Genomic DNA, 22846 nt, shown 5'->3' on the forward strand with positions numbered 1-22846 from the left:
AATCAGACTTTGAAGATAGGGGTCAGAAAGGTTGAGTCATCTGGCTGAGATTTGGAAAGCCATCTCCCAAAGATTCTTAAGGCAAGAAGGTCCACTGTGGGAACTTCTGGGTTTACACCCCATGGGGTGCTTTCTGAGAGGCCCATGATGACCTCTGAAGCTTGGTGGTTACCAGAATTCCCCCTGAGGAATATAAACCACAAACGGTAAATGATGAATACATCACAAGCATTCTTAAAACCATCACAGAGACCCAAAAGGCTGCAGCTGCATGGATGAAAAGCAACATCAAAACTTGGGACAGCAGACTCAACAACACCACCACCAGAATGGAATGTTGGAGACCAAGTGTTTATAAATCATACTTGGAGAAAGGTCACATTCTGAGTCCCACAACTATTATGCAAAAGGCTGGACCAATTGTATATCAAGTTGAGATAGTAAATAGGAAAAAGGAGTCAAATGGCTTTATAGTTCACAACTGAAGCCGTGGAAAGAACTAAAGCTGATCTGGTTGTACTTAGTCACAAGATGAGTATCTACTATTACCTCCCAGGAAGATTTCATTTCCACAATTAAGGAAAATAAATACTGCCAGTTCAAAATCAACCGAAGAGTATTCTATGATTGGGGATTGCTGAAATTTAGTTATGAGATTCTGATTACCTTGAAAATTATCTACGAGAGTTTCAGAGATTAGCAAAACAGGAAGAATTTCTGAATGAGAACTACATAGATGAAGTAGAGAATAGCTCTCACCTAAAATTGGAGGTATGTATGCACACCTAAATTGTATGGTACTCACCCTACTAAGCTCTTCCCAGAGGAAGTGAGAGAAGCTTCCATCCTAAAAGCATCCTAAAATATTTAGAGCAGCAGCTTGTAGCTTAAGAGGGAAAAATTAAGTTAGTAACCTGAAGCATTAGGAAAAGCTACTGTATTTACTTCTCAGTTAGTGGGATACTGCTACTTGGTAATAAAATAATATAAACAAAACTAGTCTGTGGTGTCATTCAGTGTGCATAACAGTCAAGAGCATGTACCAGCTCAATGCCCTTCAAGAACGCTAACTAAAGGTTGTGAGTGGCACGTGAAAGGCCTGAACCTTTCTCTGAGTGTAAGAAGGATCTTTTCAACTGGAATTGATCAACATGTGTCACTCTAAAAATCTCAGCTTTGCTATGGTGGTCCCAGGCAAGATAAACCTCCCAATCAATTTAAGTATCAGCTGACAGGAGGTGAAAATACCAAACTGGGCTAGGAGAACTTAGAAAAAGTCTCAGCCAGAATTTTGTCTGATGATGAAAAGTGAGGTGGAAAAAAAAAGTTTCATGAGCAACATAAAAAACCAACAGGATGCAATCCAACAGCTTGAAGACTGGTGGAAGCAAATTAGCCATAACAAAAAAAGGAAGTAATAGAGTGCTTTGAAGAACAGCATATTTGAAAGACTATGAGAACTAGCAAACAAGTGGCTGGCATTAGTCATGTCTTTACAGTGGGCATGTCACCACACGTGAGCATAAAAAACACAGTAATTATTTAAAAGAAAGAAGCAGCAGGAGGGAATAGCTTGAAGGATGCACCAGAGAGATTGTCTGTGTGCATCTGGCTAAAATGCAGCTGTAGTATCTCTATAACTAGTTCTCTTAATAAAGAACCAGTTTAGTTTTAGGAACATGGACCCCGCTTAAGTTGCTATTCACCAGGTGGTAAACAACACAAAAGCGATCACTTTTTAAGAACGTAATACTTGTTTCCCAGAGAATCTTGCATTTTGTTTAAAAGCTTCCACCAGTTCTTTAATGGACCACTCATCTGCTGCAGAAGTGTGCTTTTGCACAAAAGCATCCATGCCAGTGTAGATGCTCTCTTGTGTAAGAAAGCTCCGATGGCCATTTTAGCCATCAGGCTTTCTTGTGCAATAATTTAACGTTGCCTATGTTCCCCCTGCCTCTTGCGCAAGACTACTGTGCAAGAGGGCTTATCCCTGAGCAGGAGCGTCAGAGTATTTGTGCAAGAAGCACTGATTTTATACATTACAACCTCAGTGTTCTTGTGCAAATACTCATGGCCAGTGTAGACAGGTGGCAAGATTTTGCACAAAATCTACTGCTTTTGTGCGAAATCTTGCCAATGTAGAACCAGCCTAGGAAGGCCAAAACGTACAGCTTGGTCTAAACCACTTCCAAACGTGGAAAGGTGCCAGTGTTGACACTCCACCAATAGCTCACCAACAGGCAGACAGAAAGCTGTGGCTGTGCATGCTGGGTCCCTTGACCCACCCCAAATTATGCTTGAGCAAACCTGGCGAGCTGGCCACACTTGGGCGCTCTCAAGTGTGGGGCCAAGCACACGTGGCCAGCGTTCTATTTGGACACTCTTAGGGCAGCTGCATGACAAGGTCAGGCAAAGCCCCCTTAGCCAAATATTTTCCATAGGCGCACGTGGCTGTGTCAGCGCGCGCTCTGTTTCCTGCGCCATGAGCCAAGGCGCGGGGCAGGATACACACGCCTCTGCTCATGCTGCCACGCGTTTGCCGGGCGGCAGCAGAGGTCCGGCCGAGGGGAGCGTGGCGGCAGCCCCGCCCTGCACGGAACACTGCTGCCTGGCTTCTCCCCCGCTCCCGCGCAGCGCTAGCACCTGCACCGCCTCGAGGCAATGAGCCCCCGCCGCGGGGCGGGTCACGTGAGCCTAGGCTAATCGGTTCACCAGCCTCGTGGCCCTGCACACGTAGTGGGCGCTCCCCGACGGCTCGTGCGTCAGTGGCTCGTTCAAACTGGGAGCGCTGAAAAGTTGCGGTAAGCGGCGCCACGCGGCGGACGAGAAGCAAGTGCTGGCGGCCAGAGGGGATCAGAAAACGGCGGGGCTGCGGGCGGTGCGCGTGGGGGAGGGGACCAGAGCCGGCCGAGCGGAGCGAGCCCCCTGGGCTGCTGAGGGGAGAGAGCGGAGTTCCTGTATGGAGACAGCTCTGTGGGGGCGGGGCCCCAGCAGGAGGAAGACGGGGGGCGGGAGCAAAGCCTCGCAGTAACGCCAGCGAGAGCGGGGGTAGGTGGTGAACGGGGGGGGGGGGGGAAGCCGCCTAGAAGGTGACCTGAAAATCAAGAGTCTGGACTCGCCATTTGATGATGTGTTTTCCCTCAGACGTGCCGCTGCGGGGCTCCTGTAGCTAAAGGACGGAGCCCAGCCAATGCCGAGCGCCTCCAAAGGGCGCACCAGCGCGCTGACCCCTTCAGGTTGCAGGGGGTGAGACTTGGGCTCAACCTAATCCCTGGCGCAACCGCCGTTTGGTGCTCCCCTGGATCAAACAGTCGGGGTCAGCTCGGCACATATGGGGTGCGGCCTGTGATCCTAGCGCTACGCTGCTCTGGTTTGAGAGGTGGCCTCTGTTTCTGTGCTGCCTGCTCCTGTTTAGTTGCCGGTGTATAGGCAAAAAGTGAAACCGCTCCGTTTTTGTGACGGTCACAGTTTCTGTCAAACAAACATGACATTCGGTATAACTGCTCAGGAATTGCTACCTTTGCTGGCTGGTTGCAAATTCAGAGGGACTGTGTTTTTTGGTAGAAAAATCTCTCAATTTGCTACCTCCTTGCTAACGGACTCAGGGGATGCTGGTGTTTTGCCTTGGGCGGGGGCCTTTTGCTCCTGGTCCATGGGTCACAAATTCAGAGGAACTGTGTTTTTTGGCAGAAAAATCTCTCAATTTGCTACCTCCTGTCTAACGGACTCAGGGGTCACAAATTCAGAGGGACTGTGTTTTTTGGTAGAAAAATCTCTCAATTTGCTACCTCCTGTCTAACGGACTCAGGGGTCACAAATTCAGAGGAACTGTGTTTTTTGGCAGAAAAATCTCTCAATTTGCTACCTCCTGTCTAACGGACTCAGGGGTCACAAATTCAGAGGGACTGTGTTTTTTGGTAGAAAAATCTCTCAATTTGCTACCTCCTGTCTAATGGACTCAGGGGTCACAAATTCAGAGGAACTGTGTTTTTTGGCAGAAAAATCTCTCAATTTGCTACCTCCTGTCTAACGGACTCAGGGGTCACAAATTCAGAGGGACTGTGTTTTTTGGCAGAAAAATCTCTCAATTTGCTACCTCCTGTCTAACGGACTCAGGGGTCACAAATTCAGAGGAACTGTGTTTTTTGGCAGAAAAATCTCTCAATTTGCTACCTCCTGTCTAACGGACTCAGGGGTCACAAATTCAGAGGGACTGTGTTTTTTGGTAGAAAAATCTCTCAATTTGCTACCTCCTGTCTAATGGACTCAGGGGTCACAAATTCAGAGGAACTGTGTTTTTTGGCAGAAAAATCTCTCAATTTGCTACCTCCTTGCTAACGGACTCAGGGGATGCTGGTGTTTTGCCTTGGGCGGGGGCCTTTTGCTCCTGGTCCATGGGTCACAAATTCAGAGGAACTGGGGTTTTTGGTCCTCAAAACATTTCCCTCAAAACATTTCCCTGAGAATTGTTCAAAACAGGAAATAGTTAGTGAATTTGAAAATAGGAAAATCAATCCATATAACAGTCAGTTCAATTAGAAAATATGAGATGAATATTGCATACGTTTAAGCAAGGTCAAACAATATTAACATGGCCTGATTGTCAAGCCACTGACAATACAGACATACATTAAGTTAAGGACCATGCACAATTCTCCAGAATTGATGTGTGACCAAAAAAGGATGTATCCCATCAATGATGATCTAATGTTTTTTGAGAGTGCTATTACCTAGAACCTTGGTTATAGTCATTGCTTGACAAATAAGAGAAAACATGACTTGACAGACAGAAAAGGGACTGGCCACCACAAGAAAAAAATGTACTTAAAGCTAATAAATTCCGAGTAATAATAAGAACAGTATTTGCAAATACATTAGTAATAAAATATGCTCCCTGTTATCAATGCATGCATTATAATCTTCAACTTTCTGCCCTATTTTTCCATGTCTCCTCCCATTTGCTCCAGAAGCTACCCTATAAAATGCTGCCTCCTAACCCCTAAAACTCATAGTTCATAAAGCAGATGAATGAACAATAAAACAGTTCTGTATGAATATTGGACAAGTAAACGTACCTTCCATAATGATGTGTGTAGTACAGGAAAGTTTTTGCGTGTTGAAAATATATGTGGAACAGATACTGTAGAAAAAGTATTATGGATGTGAATTAAAAGAAATAAGTAGAACACTTGGGGTGTGTCTAGACTACAGGGTTTTGTCAACAAAAGTGGACTTTTGTCAACAAAACTATACCTGCGTCCACACTGCCTTTGAGTTATGTCAACATATGTAAACACCATTCTATGAGGAATAATGTCTTTTATCGACAGAGTTCTGTCGACAGAAGGCATTATTACATCTACACTGTCCTTTGCGTCCACACTGTTATGTCGACAAAGCGTCTTGCTTTGTTGACAGAACTGGATGTAGTCTAGACGCTCTTTGTCGACAGAAGCTTTGTCGACAGTATCTGTCGACAAAAATTCTGTTGACAAAACCCTGTAGTCTAGTCATACCCATACATATGACTATGACTTGATACTCAATACTGCATTTAAAGAATCAGTTAACAAAAATGTTAATTGTCAAAAATAATATATTGTAACTAGATTATAGAGAAAATTGTATATCACTGTAATGGATGTGAGGTTCTGCACAAAATTGGTCCCTGTTACAGATATAGTACTGGGGTGAGCTTAGCAATTCTATCAATTCTACACAGCCATTAATTCGAACTAATTAATTCGAACTAGGCGTTAGTCCTTGTAGAATGAGGTTTATCTAGTTCGAATAAACGCTCCGCTAGTTCTAATTAAGTTCGACCTAGCGGATCGCGTGTGTAGCGCCTCTCTGAGTTAATTCGAATTAACGTCTCTTAGTTAGGGTACGTCTACACTACAAAGTTATTTCTAAGTCCTTCTTCACACTTAATTTTCCCAGAGAGAAGGTCAGTGTTCTTGTGCAAATACTCAAGGCCGGATAAGAAAAGGGGCAAGATTTTCTGAAAGGGGGGATGATTTGGAGCAAAATATTGCCAATCTAGACACTGCTACATTTTTTTATATTTTTATTAGAACCGTGAAAAGCTCAAAGGAAAATAAAAATGCACTAGAAGGCACACGGTGGGATATCACAGTGTATGAGGAATGCAAGGGAAGTTATTTCTGTTCATCACAAGTCACAGGCCCCATCTCAGGACCTGGCTGTAGTGCGGACATGATGTGGCTCAGACACGTGCTCTGTCGCTGGAAAAATCCTCTCATGTTGCAGCTGTACTCTTGACTGGGGGAATCTCAATACACTAGGACTACTGCCCAGTGTCCCCCTGAATGAAACTGGCTCCAGATGGTTCCAGCTCCACCCCATGACTCATCTCCAGTTTCACTGTTCCTTACAAATGATTCTAATCTGCGTCTAGTTCACATGGATGATTGTCTGGCCACCCTGGCTCTGGTTGTTGCAGCTTTGAATACAGCACAAGTCTGCTCTGTGGCCTGCTTCTGTGACTCTGCTACGACATGCTTCCTGTGCTGATTTTGTGGCACCTGTGTCTCTGGCCCTGCTCAGATCCACAGCTCAGCTCTGAGAAATGCTCTATGTAGGGTTCCCAGGTGTACAGTTTTGAACACACAGGCAGTCAGTCCATTATTTTAACTTTCTATTTTCGAAAAAAATTTATAAAGTATTATTGATTCAATAGCACTGTCTTCAGCATGTGATCAGGACGATGGAATGTCCATTGTGACATAATGGGAAGTGTGCACAGTATTGGTGAAAACATCTGGCAAGACTAGCTCTATGCTAAACTGGGGCCAAATGTGTCTGAACAAGGGTAATTAAGCACACACAGAGCACAGGAAACTAAGAGCATCCTTGCTCCCTGATTAGCCTGACCACCCTGTTAATGTGGATAGCCTAGACGATTGGACTCTAACCGTTTTTCAAGGGGACTGTCAGTATCAAGGCAATGATTTCAGATTCAACCCTCTACTTTCTGTTGGTGTTGTGAAATAGCCAAGCCAAACACCACAACGGAGTTTTATTAAGGGAAATACAATGGCACTGTGGCAGCAGGCACAGTAACACAGATGGGTCTGGACCCTCGCCTGTTATCAAGGCTTGGTATTGTGGACAGTGGACTGGTGAGGTGGTGGGAAGTGAAGGGGGGATGTGCAGTGGGGGAGTTAGATCTATGGGTGTCAGTGCACTGTGAAGCGTGTGGGGTCTGAGGAGCACTGCAGTTGTGCTGGTGGGAATATGGGGGGAACGGAACAGTTAATGAATATGGGCGGGGGATTATGGGGGGGCACAGGGCATAGCGGTCTGTGGGAGGGCAATAGGCATAGTAATTTGTGGGGGTCTCTGGGTGCTGTGGCATTGGGTCTAGGGGGTTAGAGGGGTGCTAGGCAGGGTAGTACAGTGCGGCATGGGCCTGCCCACAATAAGAAGAAGCATGATGGCATCAGCTCAGTGCCAGGAGGGCTACTGTATGTCAGTTTGTAAGCAGTGCCCTTGTACGAGGCTGGGTGGAGCAGGCCTGGACCTGCGGTGATATAATAATAAGAAATTAGCAGTAGGGGTATATTACCGACCACCTGACCAGGACAGCGATACTGACATAGAAATGCTGAGGGAGATTAGAAATGCTACCAAAATAAAGAACTCTATAATAATGGGTGATTCTAATTACCCCTATATTGACTGGATACATGTCACCTCAGGAAGAGAAGTGGAGATCAAATTTCTCAATGGCATGAATGACTGCTTCTTGGAGCAGCTGGTGCAGGAACCCACAAGGGGAGAGGCAATTCTCGATTTAGTCCTGAGTGGAGTGCAGGATCAGGTCCAGGATATAACCGTTACAGGACCGCTTGGGAATAGTGACCATAATATAATAACATTCAACATTCCTGTGGTGGGAAGAACACCTCAGCAGTCCAGCACCCTGGCATTTAATTTCAAAAAGGGGAATTATGCAAAAATGAGGAGGTTAGTTAAACAGAAATTAAAAGGCACAGTGACTAGAGCCAAATCCCTGAAAGCTGCATGGAAACTTTTTAAAGACACCATAATAGAGGCTCAACTTAAATGTCTACCCCAAATTAAAAAACATAGTAAGAGACCTAAAAAAGAGTCACCGTGGCTTAACCACCATGTAAAAGAAGCAGTGAGGGACAAAAAGGTATCATTTAAAAAGTGGCAGTCCAATCCCAGTGAGGTAAATAGAAAGGAACAGAAACACTGTCAAATCAAGTGTAAACATGTAATAAGAAAAGCAAAAAAAGATTTTGAGGAACAGCTAGCCAAAAACTCAAAAAGAAATAACAAAATGTTTTTTAAGTACATTAGAAGCAGGAAGCCTGCTAAAAAGCCTGTGGGTCCCCTAGATGATCAAGCTATAAAAGGAGCAATCAAGGATGATAAAGCCATTGCGGAGAAACTAAATGATTTCTTTGCTTCAGTCTTCACGGCTGAGGACATTGGGGAGATTCCTGAATCTGCACCGTCCTTTGTGGGTGATGAATCTAAGGAACTGTCCCGGATTGAAGTGTTATTAGAGGAGGTTTTGGAACAAATAGAAAAACTTAATGTTAACAAATCTCCGGGACTGGATGGCATTCATCCAAGGGTTCTAAAAGAACTTAAATGGGAAATTGCTGAGCTATGATCTGTGGTTTGTAACCTATCCTTTAAATCGGCTTCCGTACCTAATGACTGGAAGGTAGCCAACGTGACACCAATATTTAAAAAGGGCTCTAGAGGCAATCCTGGCAATTACAGACCGGTAAGTCTAACTTCAGTACCAGGCAAACTAGTCGAAACAATAGTAAAGAATAAAATTGTGAAGCATGTAGAAGAACATAATTTGTTGGACAAAAGTCAACATGGTTTCTGTAAAGGGAAATCCTGTCTTACTAATCTATCAGAGTTCTTTGAAGGGGTTAACAAACATGCGGACAAGGGGATCCAGTAGATATAGTATACTTGGATTATAGTATACTTGGGTAAATTACATGGCCATGGGATAAGAGGGAAGGTCCTTTCTTGGATTGAGAACTGGTTAAAAGACAGGAAACAAAGACAGGTAGGAATAAATGGTAAATTTTCAGATTGGAGAGGGGTAACTAGTGGTGTATCCCAAGGGTCAGTCCTGGGACCAGTCCTTTTCAATTTATTCATAAATGATCTGGAGAAAGGGGTAAGCAGTGAGGTAGTAAAGTTTGCAGATGATACCAAACTGTTTAGGATAGTCAAGTCAGAAGCAGACTGTGAGGGACTCCAAGAAGATCTCACCAAACTGAGTGACTGGGCAACAAAATGGCAAATGAAATTTAATGTGGATAAGTGTAAAGTAATGCACATCGGGAAAAATAACCCCAACTATACGTACAGTATGACGGGGGCTAATTTGGCTACGACAAATCAGGAAAGAGATCTTGGAGTTATCGTGGACAGTTCTCTGACAACTTCCACAGATAGTGCAGCGGCGGTCAAAAAGGCAAATAGGATGCTAGAAATTATTAGGAAAGGGATAGAAAATAAGACCCAGAATATCTTACTGCCCCTGTATAAAACTATGGTACGCCCACATCTTGAATACTGTGTACAGATGTGGTCTCCTCACCTAAAAAAAGATATTTTCGCCTTGGAAAGGGTTCAGAAAAGGGCAACTAAAATGATTAGGGGTTTGGAACGAGTCCCATATGAGGGGAGGCTAAAGAGACTGGGACTTTTCAGTGTAGAAAAAGAGGAGACTGAGGGGGATATGATAGAGGTCTATAAAATCATGAGTGGTGTGGAGAGGGCTGATAAAGAAAAGTTATTTATTAGTTCCCATAATAGAACAGCTAGAGGACACCAAATGGAATTAATGGGTAGCAGGTTTAAAACTAATAAAAGGAAGTTCTTCTTCACACAGCGTGTTGTCAACCTGTGGAACTCCTTGCCAGAGGAGGCTGTGAAGACTAGGACTATAACAGAGTTTAAAGAGAAGCTGGATAAATTCATGGAGGTTAGGTCCATAAAAGGCTATTAGCCAGGGGATAAAATGGTGTCCTTGGCCTCTGTTTGTCAGAGGCTGGAGAAGGATGGCAGGAGACAAATCGCTTGATCATTGTCTTCGGTCACCCTCTCTGTGGCACCTGGTGCTGGCCAGTCGGTAGACAGGATACTGGGCTAGATGGACCTTTGGTCTGACCCAGTACGGCTGTTCTTATGTTCTTATGATATGACACATTGACCCTGGACAGACAGTCGCTATGAGGCAGTGGTCAACAACCAGTAGATAGGGATATACTGGTAGATCTTGTATCCTCTGTCAGGTGATCCTGACTGGTGTGGGCAAGAGGATATCAAGTGCCAGCACTTAAATGCCCCTCCCTCCACTGCTGTGGATGTCCTGCACTTTGCCTTGCAGCTGATACCACGCCTGGGAGTCTGCTGCTTTGTGTGCACGGCAGGGGAGGAAAAAGAGGGGTGCTGATGTCAGGGTTCAACATATACCATTCTGTATCCTTTCAACACAGGACCAGGGATGGAGTTTTCTTGCAGCTTTAGGTAGTGTTACAGGGCAAGGCCATGGGTGAGCCTGCCTTAGGCACACTCCACCACCATCTAGGAGTCACCAGCAGTGACAAAATGGAGCATACATCACTAACTCCTACCCCTGGCATGAACCCAGTCCTGTATCCAAGCCCTTATCATTGCTCTGAGCACCCATGCATCCAAATACCCTGCCAAAGCCTGCACCTAGAACACCACAGTAAATGCATGCTCCAAGAGCTGATCAGAGCCCTTCTCACACTCCAGATTCCTTAAGCAAAGACCAGAGCATGCACACCCAACCGTCTGTCCCAGGCTGATGAAAAAGACTGAGGATGGGTAAGAGAGGGAGGATAGAGGGTGCAGGATCTGGGACTTCGAGAAGGGGTAAGAAGGAAGCAGGAAAAGGGTATTTATATATAAGGTACATATTGGATTGCACTTTCAAAACGTTGGAGCCCCCTGCTCTGAGTTCTCTGACCCATGTCCCCATTGACTACGGGAGGAATCACTAAAATTTCACTTGGCCATGTTGGCGAGGAGTCCTGTGGCACCTTATAGATGAACTGAAGATAGTGCCACAGGACTCCTCAACGATTCTTCATATTCAGACTAACACGGCTACCCCTCCGATACTTGCCCATGTTTGGTGATGAGGATCTGGGACGGAGTTTGGGTGCATGACGGGTGCTTGCTAGGGAGAGTTTGGGGGACAGGTGCGGGATCTGCCATGGGTCAGGGGATTGCAGTACAGGAGAGGGTGTGGATGGGAGGGACTTTAGCATATCAGCATAGTACACAAGAGAAAGGAGATGCAGTGACTTCTGATAGAGAAACAAAGAGAAAACTATTAAATACTAAAAAAGTGAGAGGCAGAGTTTGAGACAGGAACTGTCTGTAGAATATTTCACACTTGTACACGTACAGAGGAACGGTGGTGTCTAAGCATTGACCGTCTAGGAATTGGGAGGCCTGTGCCTTTAAGAACTCAAGCCCAGGAGCCCGCCCCCTGCTCGGGGGCTGACAGGCAGCGTCCAGGGAAAATAAAGAAAAAAAAGATTTTGCCCCTGGAAAACTGATATTTTCAAGGACATCAGGTGGCTTGTCCTGCTGGGTGACTGTTCCCACCTCTCCCCCTCCCTAAACGGGGGTTTTCTCCGTGCACAGGGTCTGGCAGTGTCCCCCAGCCCGGGGTTAACCAAGGCTACCACCCCCCACCCCCCTGATTATTCAAATTTCGCCCCTCTTCTGCAGCTAAAAAAAGAAGATTGATGCCTCCAGCCGGTAAATTTCTGCCCCATGCTCAGAACCAGACACTACCCCCCCTGCAATTTGCCCCCCTTCATCATTTTAAACACCTCCGAAGAGGAGGAAGCAAATCTGAGGAGGCAGTGAGGGCAGAGAGAGGGCAGCGGCTACAGCGAGGGACACTGAGTTTGCTCAGTTCGGGTGCGCATGCTCAGTGCACCCAAAGTAGCAAATTCTGAGAAGTTAGTGTTTTGCTCGCTACACCGGCATGTGGTGGTGTTGCTGGAGCCTAATGCATCATACATACAGCCCAATCATAGGAAGTGATGTAAGTGCCAGCCTCTCCCCTCATTTCCCTGCATCCCTTGTCCTTGTGTCTGTAGCCCCAAATCAGCCATCCCCCTTCCCTATGTAGCTCTGCACACCTGCCTCTCTGCTCGTATGGCCTTGCAATTCCATTCCCATTCATTCCTTGCCCCTTTTCCAGTCTGGCTCTTGTACATTTCAGAGGCAGAATGCCACACTAGTCCTTATTGACTAATCGAATAGTTGATGGAAATCTCATTGACTATTCAATTAATTAATCGACATTTAACGTCCCAGGTCTAACGTCCCAGGTCTAACGTCCACCTCTCCTGGTGCCCCACAGTTTGTCTTGCTATAGCCCCAGTTTTCTGACAGCCTCACAGGACCTGTGAAGTAGGTTCATTTTTTTTTCCTCTGTAGTAGCTGGAGCTGGCCGGGATCTAGTGCACAGTCCCCTCGAGTGGACATAAAGCAAAATTGCAGTAATTTTTCAGCAGAAACTATTTTCGGGGGGGAGGAGAGGAGGAAGCATGTGGCACATGAAATGTGTGTGCACAATGGTGCGGGATTCCCACAGGAGTAACAAGGCAGGATTACATTTGTCACTGTGGGATTGATAATCTGAAAGTGTAGTCTTTAGTGCTTGCTGTTTGATTACTTGTAAGGGTCTTGCCCTTCTTTAGTCTGTTCTTTGATTTCTCCTTCTCCATGCCAGAATCCATATTAGAGTTGGCTAGTTTGAAAAGGTTTCTAAAAAAATTCCTCTTGGCTATTCTTTCCTTTTAGGGGTAAAAATATAATTTTAGGAGAAATGTAATTTTGTTTGTATTCTGTGGGTCTTAGTTTTTATATTCATGTTTTACATTCTCTAAGTTATAATTCTCTAAGTTATTAATTTAAAAAATATTTTATAGGGGGTTTTTAATTTATTTCTATAGATTTTTTTTTCTGATCTTTCCAATCTTTAAAGGGTACTGATGTTACTAACTCAGTACATCAGGACTTTGGACTGAGCTTGGTGAATAGGGAAAGCTGCTTCATAGTTCTTTAATTAGTGGAAGAAATAGTAAATTAAAATACCTCCCCTCACCATGAGTTTGTGAGTATTGGAGTTCAAAACATACTACAAACTATTGTCCCTTTTAATCTTTAAGGAAATGTAGCTGTTAGCTCATGAAAGAGGATTTTTATTATATAATCGTAATCTAGTGCCTTGATTATGGCTATAGTCATCTCTCCGGCCTTGACAAATGCAATTTTGTTCTCATTTATGCAGAACGTTGTTGTAAAGATGATTTTTCTATATCTCATTTGCTTTGGTCATTTTACCATCTTTGAATCATTTTGCTTCCTCTTTTTTTTTCTCATCAAACTAGGAATTTTAAATATCAGTTAATTGAATAGTTGATTAACCTCATGAATTCTTATTGGTTACTTGACTATTCTATAGTTCCCCGGGGGTGTGGTCAGCAGCCAGTGTGCTCTGGCCCCACCCCCGAGGAGCTCCCTGCCATTCTGTGCTGCTTCCTCTGTATCAGAGGCAGCAATATGGGGTGTCAGGTGTGAGCTGGTCCATGATGGGAGCCAATTTGAAAACCAGATCCCCTCATTGACCAGTTGCCTGTTGCTCTGTGCTGCTTCCTCTAATATAGAGGCAGCAGTGCAGGGTAGCAGCAGCCCCTGTCCGGGGGGGTCTGAGCTCCAGAACCAAGTGCGAGCTGGAACTGAGCTGAGATGTCTGCCTGTCCATCTCCTAATACACTTTAAATGCAGAGCCACAGCAGGGGTAGGTCTCAGACCTGGCACAAGCTGGGACTAAGCCAGCCTGCTGGCCAGCCTGCTAAAAATTTACTGGCAGGGGTGGGAGGAATGCATGTAGTCTATAGCATTAACCAATAAGCTTTTGCCTATCAGTTAATTGGTTGATTGTATTTGATGTAGGGATGTAATATTATAGACAATCTGCTTGTTATTACTTTCAGGGCTCTTACCTGTCAGTCTCCATGCTACTTGTCATCTCATGTTAGCTATTGAGCTGTCATTGTGCTCTGATTCTCTACCCAGTGGCATACATTTTCAAACAGCACTTTTGTGCTTTCTCCCATACTGTTTCTGTTCCCTATAAGCTGCATGACTCTGCAGCTGTTTTCTGAGATGTGCTCAGACGTTCAATGCTCCCAGGAAAGCAGAGAGCTCAGCTGACTGGCAAGGGGAAGGATGTTGTCTCTCTAAGGAAGCAGCTAAATGGAGCTACTGCATATTTGAAATTGAGCAGCTCTCAGAGCAGCTAAAGGGAGATAAGGAGAGAATAAGTGGCTGGGTGAGGGGGAGGAGTACAAGGAAGGAGGGAGGATGTAATTGGCTGAGGGGGAATCAGAAGGGAGGAGACTTTGGAGTGTCCCATTTGAGGGAGATGAGGCAGAAATTCAGTACTCTCCTCAAGCTTCCTGGAAAAGGGGAGATAAGGGACTGATTGCATGGGGTAGGTAGGTGCTGGCATTGGGGTGATATGGAGGCAGGGGAAGTTTGTGCTGTGTCCAGGGGTGAGGTGGGGGAGGGGTGGATAATTTGTTTGTGCTGTGGTCCAGTCCTGTGCCTGCTAGTTTGAGAAGCAGGATTTTATCCCAGCACCCACCTGGGCTGGGGGGAGCAGATTGCACAGGGGTAGGTGGGTGGGGGGGAAAGGAGTGGGTGGGGGGAAAAAAGGAGTGGCATCTGTGCCGTGAGGTAGAGGCAGGGGACAGGTTTTTTTGGGTGTCCTGACTCACTTGCTGCAGTCCTCTGTCTGGATTGGAGGGGGAAGTGGAGAGAAAAGCAGATTGTGTGTGTGTGTGTGTGTGTGAGAGAGAGAGGGGGAGGAGGACATTTGCATGATTACATTTCAAACAAAGATAATATAGGTGTTAATCACTTAAGGTAAGAAAAGAAAATATTCTTTTAACAGAGTGTTGCAGATATCGAAAACTCTGATCTTAATGATTTTTTAAAATCCTGTGTCACTAATTTATACATGGCATATTGTACTGCATGAGGGCCAGATCTTTGCTATGTGGTAGAATACTGGCTTTGAGTCAAAAGTCACACTTAGTACTTGCTACATTAGTTTTGTAGTAGGATGAAATCTTATTTGCAACCTCTTTGAAACATGCATTTGTCTACAAACCCTGATGCCATGTGTTAATTTGTTCTGAGGCTTCTACTCTTTGAGTTTGTTAGGCTATGTCTAGACTGCAAGCCTCTTTCGAAAGAGAGCGTCTAGACTGCACGCGGAATTTCGAAAAAGCAAGCCGCTTTTTCGAAAGAAAGCACCCAGTGAGTCTGGATGCTCTCTTTCTAAAAAGCCTGTTTGCTTTCAAGAATGCCTTCTTTCGAAAGAGCACTTTCGAAAGAAGGCGTTCTTCCTCGTGGAATTAGGTTTACCACCGTCGAAAGAAAAGCCGCATTCTTTCTATTTAATTTCGAAAGAACGTGGCTGCAGTCTAGACGCAGGTGAAGTTTTTTCGAAAAAAGACTACTTTTTTCGAAAAAAAACCCTGAGTCTGGACACAGCCTTAGTCTCTAAGGTGCTGCAGGACCATTTGTTTAAGTTTTTTTTCAGTCACGGGCTAACATGGCTACCTCTCTGGTCTTTGAGTTGGTGACACACACAAGGTGAAAGTTTCAAACCAAGAGAACTTCTATCTGTTCTTAGAATACCGATCCTAAACATTCTCCAGATAAACTGAATAAGCCCTAGTGAATGCCTTTTACTCTCCTTTTCAGTGTAAGTAAATATTATATTAGTCATGCTCTCCTTGCAGATACGATTCCTATTTGACTCCTTTGTTTAGCACTGTAAAGCTGAGGTATGTGTGGATACTATGCATTTTGGTGTGTTTACTAGCCTGAGTTGTTAGAAAGGATGATGATGATACATGCACTCCAAGAGTAGTAGTGTTAATTTTCTTTTTATTTGATATCCTATTAAATATTGTAAGCATTATTTCTTGTTAACTATCCCTTGTTTTAATATATTTTCTTCCACACACATGGTCTGCTTAAAATACACACAAACACACTAAGGGGCTGCTCCCTCTATTTGCTTTGCTCACCAACCCCCTTCTGTCTGCCACAGCCAGATCCTGGCCTCCTCTCTTACCTGTGCAGCAGCAATCGGGGGGTCACCACCAGTCCTTCCTGTAGCCAGATGGGGGCTGGACTGAGGGGTCTACCCCAGGATCGGGGCCGGGAACAGGACATTGCGGCCAGGTGGAGGCTGGGCCCTGATGGGGGCCTTCTTGACCAGGCTTCATTTTAAATAAAGTAAAATATTATATTGAACAAAAAATGGCTTCATTTTCTTATGGCAGGGGTGGGAAACCTTTTCTGGGTTGGTGCGTGCTGACCTACAGAAAAATCAGTCGGGGACCACACAAGTGAGATGGGGGGAGGGGCAGAGGGAATCCCTCCTAAACCCCAACCCTCACTGATGTGGCCCCTCAACTGAAACACCTTGCTCCTCTGCTGCTCCAGCCCTAGGGGTGGGGAGGACAGGCAAGACTGAGGTTCAGGGTGTCACGTTATTGGATTTTAAGGGAGCAGCCAGATCACTGCTGCACCCATGGGGGGTGTTTGCCACAACATCTATACAAAGGGGGCCATGTGAGGTGTCAAATGAAAGCTTATGTTCTACTGATTCTATATATGCTACTCATTTACTTGTATGATGTCTGTATGTGGAGTTATGAATATGGACTGCGCTGGTATTGTGAATGTTCTCTGCCTGAGAGAGCGCAATGGGCCTGGACTGCCTGTTGTAAAGAAGGAATATCCAATGAATGACTATGCTAATTAGCACAACCAAAAGGACAGTGGCTCTCAAGGTGGCCAATACATACCTGAGGAATGCGTTTGGAAACCTGCAAACGAGTCAGTATCTCATGGCTGCTGGCATGTAAATCATGCCATAATGTGACCAGCTCCAGTTTGGGAGACACCAGAGATATATAAGTGCCATGAGGCGGACTCCATCTCGTCTTTAATATTGGTGAAGCGGGTGTCTGAGTGGGCTTGGGGTGTGAGGTCTCAGCAGGGGGATGAGTGAGGGGGCTGGAGGTGCAGGGTCTTGGTGGAGTGTGTGTGTGTGTGTGTGAGCAGGCTGGGGGTATGGAGCCACATCGGGGTGGTGAGTGAGGGGATTAGAGGTGTGGGGTATTGGTATGGTGGTTAGTGAGGGGTTGGGGGTGTGCAGTTTTGGCTTCGGCTGGCCGGCAGCGATGGAAGCATGGCCCAAGGAGGGGCTGCAGCCAGTAAGGCTGTGGGGGAAGAGGTTGGTCAGTATGGAAGGTGACCAGGGCCAAAGGTTGGGAGCTGGTGGTGCCCTAAGATGGTTCCCTCCCTCCTGTGAGGGAGTGATGTAAGGGCCAGCGGAGGGGGGATGGGGCAGGGAGGTGGGGTGAGGGGGGGGGTGATGTTGATCACGTGATGACATCACACTGTCCTGCAGGAAAATGTGTATATATGTGTGTGGTGTTTGTATTGGCAGTGCACATCCACACACTACCTCAGTATAGGTGTTGCACATAAGAAATTTCAACCCATCCAAAAGAAAATTCAACTCACTCAAGGATAGAAAGTGTTAGAATGATTATAACAATTCCTGTGTACCAGGAATGATAACAATTAAATAAACTGAAAACTAAAAATATGGTTTTATTGATCAAACAACTTCATTTCAGTCATTGCACAGTAAATATTCTTGGATGTGCAGTCGTGTATTTCTTTTTTACAATTGGTTTATTTTTAAAAGAGTCTGTGCCATCAGTTGAGAAAAATACATTCAATTTGAATGGATGGAAAATCACTTTGGAGAATCTAAAATATTTGGCAAATTGTGTGGTTTTAGCAGTGATATTTTCCAACAACAACAAAAAAGCACTATATTCTGCCACCTGCACATTTTGCATTGAGTGAAGCTGGATAATGTATATTCTGTATTGTGAAAGTAGAGCTTGCAATCCATCTAACATATATACAATTTACAAGTGAATAAATTTACAAGTGAAAAATAATAGTGGCTCTTTGCTATTGCCTTCCTTCTAATGTCAGGGAAATGACTTCTGGACTTTTAGATTCTCTTTTCCTTTCTTCAAAGTTAATATCGTACACCTTCCAAAGAATATTTATTACCAATTATTAGATAATTGAGCACGGTACATTTATCCTTCTGTGTTAAAAGGTGGATATGGCAACTGGCAAAGTATGCTTCTTGCCATGAATGTCAATATGGCAGCATATACTGATATGCATAAGGCACGTGATTGCTGTTGCAGTCCCACAGTGCCCTCTAATGTTAAATGATAACATTTAATGAGTCACAGTAAAGGAAATCTTTTTTTTAAAAAAATCAAAATTTGATACAATTTTATGACTTAAATTGATCTGCATATACACTTAGTTCCATTGTATGACAGGGAATTTGGCATGATTAGTAAATAATGTATAGTAGTAATTTGTACCTTGATCTCTTGTGAGGTGCATGAAAAATGTGTTAGTGACTTTATTCTGATTTTTGTCTTTGGGTTTGGACAAATATTTCTCAAGCTTATTCCATTGTAAAAGTTGATAAAAATTACTTAAACCCAAATTCCTTCATTACAAGAGGTTCTAGGAGGGCTAGTTAATTTTTGTAAACTATTCTGAAAATGTAAAGTGCCAACTTTTACTAAATTATTAAATTATCATAAATATTGATCCCTGTAGGCCACTTGCACAGGAGAAGCTTGCTTTAATATGCTCAAATATTAATAGCGTAGAAACCTGAGAGAATTCAGACCTTTTTATTTCTTGTCATGTAACACTAAGACTTGTTCGTTGCTGGAAAAGTCTGATTTGGACATTTGCATGTTTTGAGATGGCAGTCTTTCATTTTCTCTAACAATGATTACTCTTCATAAATATTTACTTGTTTTTATTTAAACAATAGTAAACGGTAAAGTCATTATTTGGATTTTGGTTTTTTTTGTTTTTGTTTTGCATTTGCCTAAGTTAGAGTAATGGCAAGTGATGTGCCTCTCCTGTTGTTACCCCAGAGTCTCAGTAACAAGCATAATCTTTTGAATTAATTTAGAATTTAGGATAAGGGATCTGATTGATGTTAAATGCTCTGGTAACCAGAAGGGAGGCCCTTGACACCGTATCTGCTCACGGGTGATTTCTCCCCCCCAACAAAACGCTTGGAGTCCAGATTGGAGTTCACTAGTATATTGTAGAATTTAATTTGACAAGTGCATGAACAAGAACAAAAAAAAACAACCAACAAATCCAACCCCCCAAAACAGAAGAGAAGGAAGACAAAGACCCCAATACAGGTAAGGTATTTGTATGTTACAACAGTCTCCGTGTTGCTAATGGTGGTACTTGCTGCTTGTGACCTTCTACCTTTGGGCTCAGGTTAGCCCTTAGGGAGGAACAGCAAGTGATCCCTCGCAGTTCTGGGATGATTCTCGTTGGGCCTTCACCACAACGGGGTGTTTCAGGGATGGTGACGATGTGATGGTCCGAGGCAGGTAGAGATCAAACACCTCTGCTTGGTGTATCCCAGATCACCAGTGCGGAGCCTTCACCACAGCATGGTGTGGGAACCCACCGCAGCTGTGACTGATCCCTCTGCCTCTTCCCTCTGTGGTGCTGTGCTGCCTTCACAGACACAGACCGGAACACTGACCACGCACACCTGGGGGCAGGGCTATTTTTCCATTTAGAACCTTTGGCAGGTAAACTGTAAACTTGTGTAGGGCGATGTGCACAATTCTGGGCTGGGTGCAAAGGATCTTCTGTGCCTAGTGCAATTTTGGTACTGAGTGCAGGCACTCAAGGTGGGAAAAGTTTAACTGACTTTCCAGAAACTCCATTTTGTTTTCCAAAACTCCATTTTGTTTTTACTTACTGATGGCATCAACCGCTCCTTTTAGTGTGCACGTTACCTACATCCTATTTACAACAATTACGTTACATTATAAACAAATCAACATTATAACACCACTCGAGTACTGAATTTTTTGGAGTCTGCTTAGAGGTGAGGGCAAGAGAAGTAGATTCATGTAAAGAGTGGGTAAAAATCAAAGGTTTATTACACATTATATTAATGTAAATATATTTTAAAAGATAATGCATTGAGATGTAACATTTCACAAGGTCTACCTGAGGGGAAAAAACATAGCAGCCACTGGTATTTACAGTAGGCACTCGACATTTATTTACCCAATGGCTACTATTTTGTATGTGTTGAATCAACTTGAAGGATGACATGGAAAGAATCAAATCAAATGCAATAGGATTTACCCTGCTTTTCATCTAAATCTATTCTAAAACTTAAGTAACTTAGTGGTGTATATGAATGCATTTGTTAATGTATACAGAGCTGTATTTTACACTGTCTTTAAAATTATGCTTTTTTCTATAGTTTGATAATAGAGATCTCAGCTTAGCCCAAAATATTCTAACCTGGAGCTTACAAAAGCTAAATTTTGCTAGACCAGTAGGTGGAGGACTTCAATTTTCTGGAAAAACTTAAACAACAAATAGTCCTTAAGGTGGTACTAGACTAACAAAATATGTAGATCAGGGCTACTCAACATGTGGCCCATGAGCCGCATGAGGCCCTTGGCCTGTTTGCAGCCCACTGTGCAATTTGCGTTTACGCGGGGCTCAACACATGGTCCGCAGGTGGCATCCTTTGAACATGGCCTCCACTGGGAACACATTCCACAACGGCGAATCAATATAATGGTCTTCTGTTGATATGTGTTTTAGCAGTTAAATTCCTGGACTGTCATTGCTCATTAAAAGTGCTGTCATATGGGTGGAAATACGGTAAATACTGTATTTTATTAATATCAGCAGAACTGACTTGAATGGGGCCTGTATATTGTATTGTGGAGTCTTGCCTTAATCTTTGTATTCATGCCTGTCAGTGTGAAAGATGCTATTTGCATATACAGTATATATGCATGTACATGCAACCACCCTTAAGTTGTGTCCCTTGGCATGTGCTGTGAGTCTCATTGTGGCCCCCAGGGCTTCCAAAATTGAGTAGCCCTGATGTAGATGGTATCATGAGCTTTCGTGGGCACAACCCACTTCTTCAGATGACAGGAGTATTAGAAGTCCAGGTCCAAAAATAAATGAGGGAAATGGGGGAGGGAAGGGAGAAAAAGGAGGGGAAGAAGAAAGAGTCAGTGAGTAGATGGTTCAGATAGTTAATAGAGGCTGATAAAAACAATTAGCATCTCCATTGGTTGGTTACGTCATTAAGATGTGAAAGGTAGTGTGCAAGCCAGGTGATGTCCCTGTTCATACAATTCGAATAAGAATTAAACTTGTGTATTAAGTTAAGTTTCAACCTTTCTCTATGTATTTGGCTTGTGGAATTGGCCTGAAACAAAATGGTGACATGGAGATCCATTAACGAATGTCCAGGCAGATTAAAGTGTTCTCCAACAGGTTTTTGTATACTGCCTTTTTGGATATCTGATTTGTGTCCATTAATTCTTTCCTGTAGAGAAAGTCCAGTTTGGCCAATATACATGGCAGTGGGGCATTGTTGGCATAGATCACGTTAATGGATGTGCACGTTAATGGATGTGCAGATTTTAACACTGAGAGGGAGGAAAACGAAGTAAGAAAGGATATAGCTGGGGGTAGGAGAATGAACATGAGGAAGGGTGGGGTGGATACTAGTCTAATAGGTCATATTGGAGGTATAATGTTCGTGCCAAATTGGGTAAAGAATGTGAATGAGGCCAAACAGCAAAAATTAAGATGTTTGTACACCAATGCGAGGAGCCTAGATAACAAAAAGGAGGAACTAGAGCTATTGGTCCAGGAAGTGAAACCAGATATTATAGGAATAACAAACATGGTGGAATACTAGGCATGACTGGAGTACAGGTATTGAAGGGTATGTGCTGTTTAGGAAAGACAGAAATAAGGGTAAAGGTGGTGGAGTCGCATTGTATATCAAAGATGAGGTAGATTATAAAGAAATAAAAAGTGATAGAATGGAGAAGACAGAGTCTGTTTGGGCAAAAATCACATTGGGGAAGAAAACTATCAGATCCTCCCCTGGGATATGTAGACACTCTTCTCAAACCCTTCGTAACCAATACCCCCAGCTATCTCCGAGACACTACTGACTTCCTAAGGAAACTACAAAACATCGATAACCTCCCCAATAATACCATCCTTGCCACCATGGATGTAGAAGCTCTATATACCAACATCCCACATGAAGACAGATTACAAGCAATTAGAAACACTATCCCAGAGGACACTACTGCCAACCTGATAGCAGACCTATGTAACTTTGTTCTCACCCACAATTATTTCCAGTTTGAGAACAACTTATACCTTCAGATCAGCGGCACAGCCATGGGTACACGCATGGCCCCACAGTATGCTAACATCTTTATGGCTGACCTAGAACAATGTTTCCTCAACTCCCGTCCCCTTTCACCCCTCCTCTACCTACGGTACATCGATGACATCTTTATGATCTGGACACATGGCCAAGAAACACTGGAGATATTCCACAGAGATTTCAACAACCTACACCCCACCATCAACCTCAGCCTGGACCATTCTACACGAGAGATCCACTTCCTGGACACCACCGTACAAATCAACAATGGAAAATTAGACACCACTCTCTACAGAAAACCCACCGACTCATACAGTTACCTACATGCATCCAGCTCCCATCCAGAACACA

The 22846-nt window shown here is 44.0% G+C and overlaps 1 protein-coding gene across 2 annotated transcripts in view; it reads left to right on the forward strand.

Annotated features, from left to right (window-relative positions):
• Nucleotides 1-2487: 2487 nt before the first annotated feature.
• Nucleotides 2488-22846, forward strand: part of IMMP2L (inner mitochondrial membrane peptidase subunit 2) — a 779606-nt gene continuing 759247 nt past the window's right edge. Inside the window, exon 1 of one of the 2 annotated variants that reach the window (XM_075929730.2) lies at nt 2488-2801. The gene's annotated coding sequence lies outside the window, so the exon portion shown is untranslated. Of the gene's footprint in view, nt 2802-14483; nt 14579-22846 lie in introns of those variants that run through there. The other variant, XM_075929739.2, reaches the window with a different exon arrangement.

Source organism: Pelodiscus sinensis, chromosome 1 (genome assembly GCF_052426305.1).
Source record: "Pelodiscus sinensis isolate ZL-2025 chromosome 1, ASM5242630v1, whole genome shotgun sequence".
Taxonomy (NCBI): Eukaryota; Metazoa; Chordata; order Testudines; family Trionychidae; genus Pelodiscus; species Pelodiscus sinensis.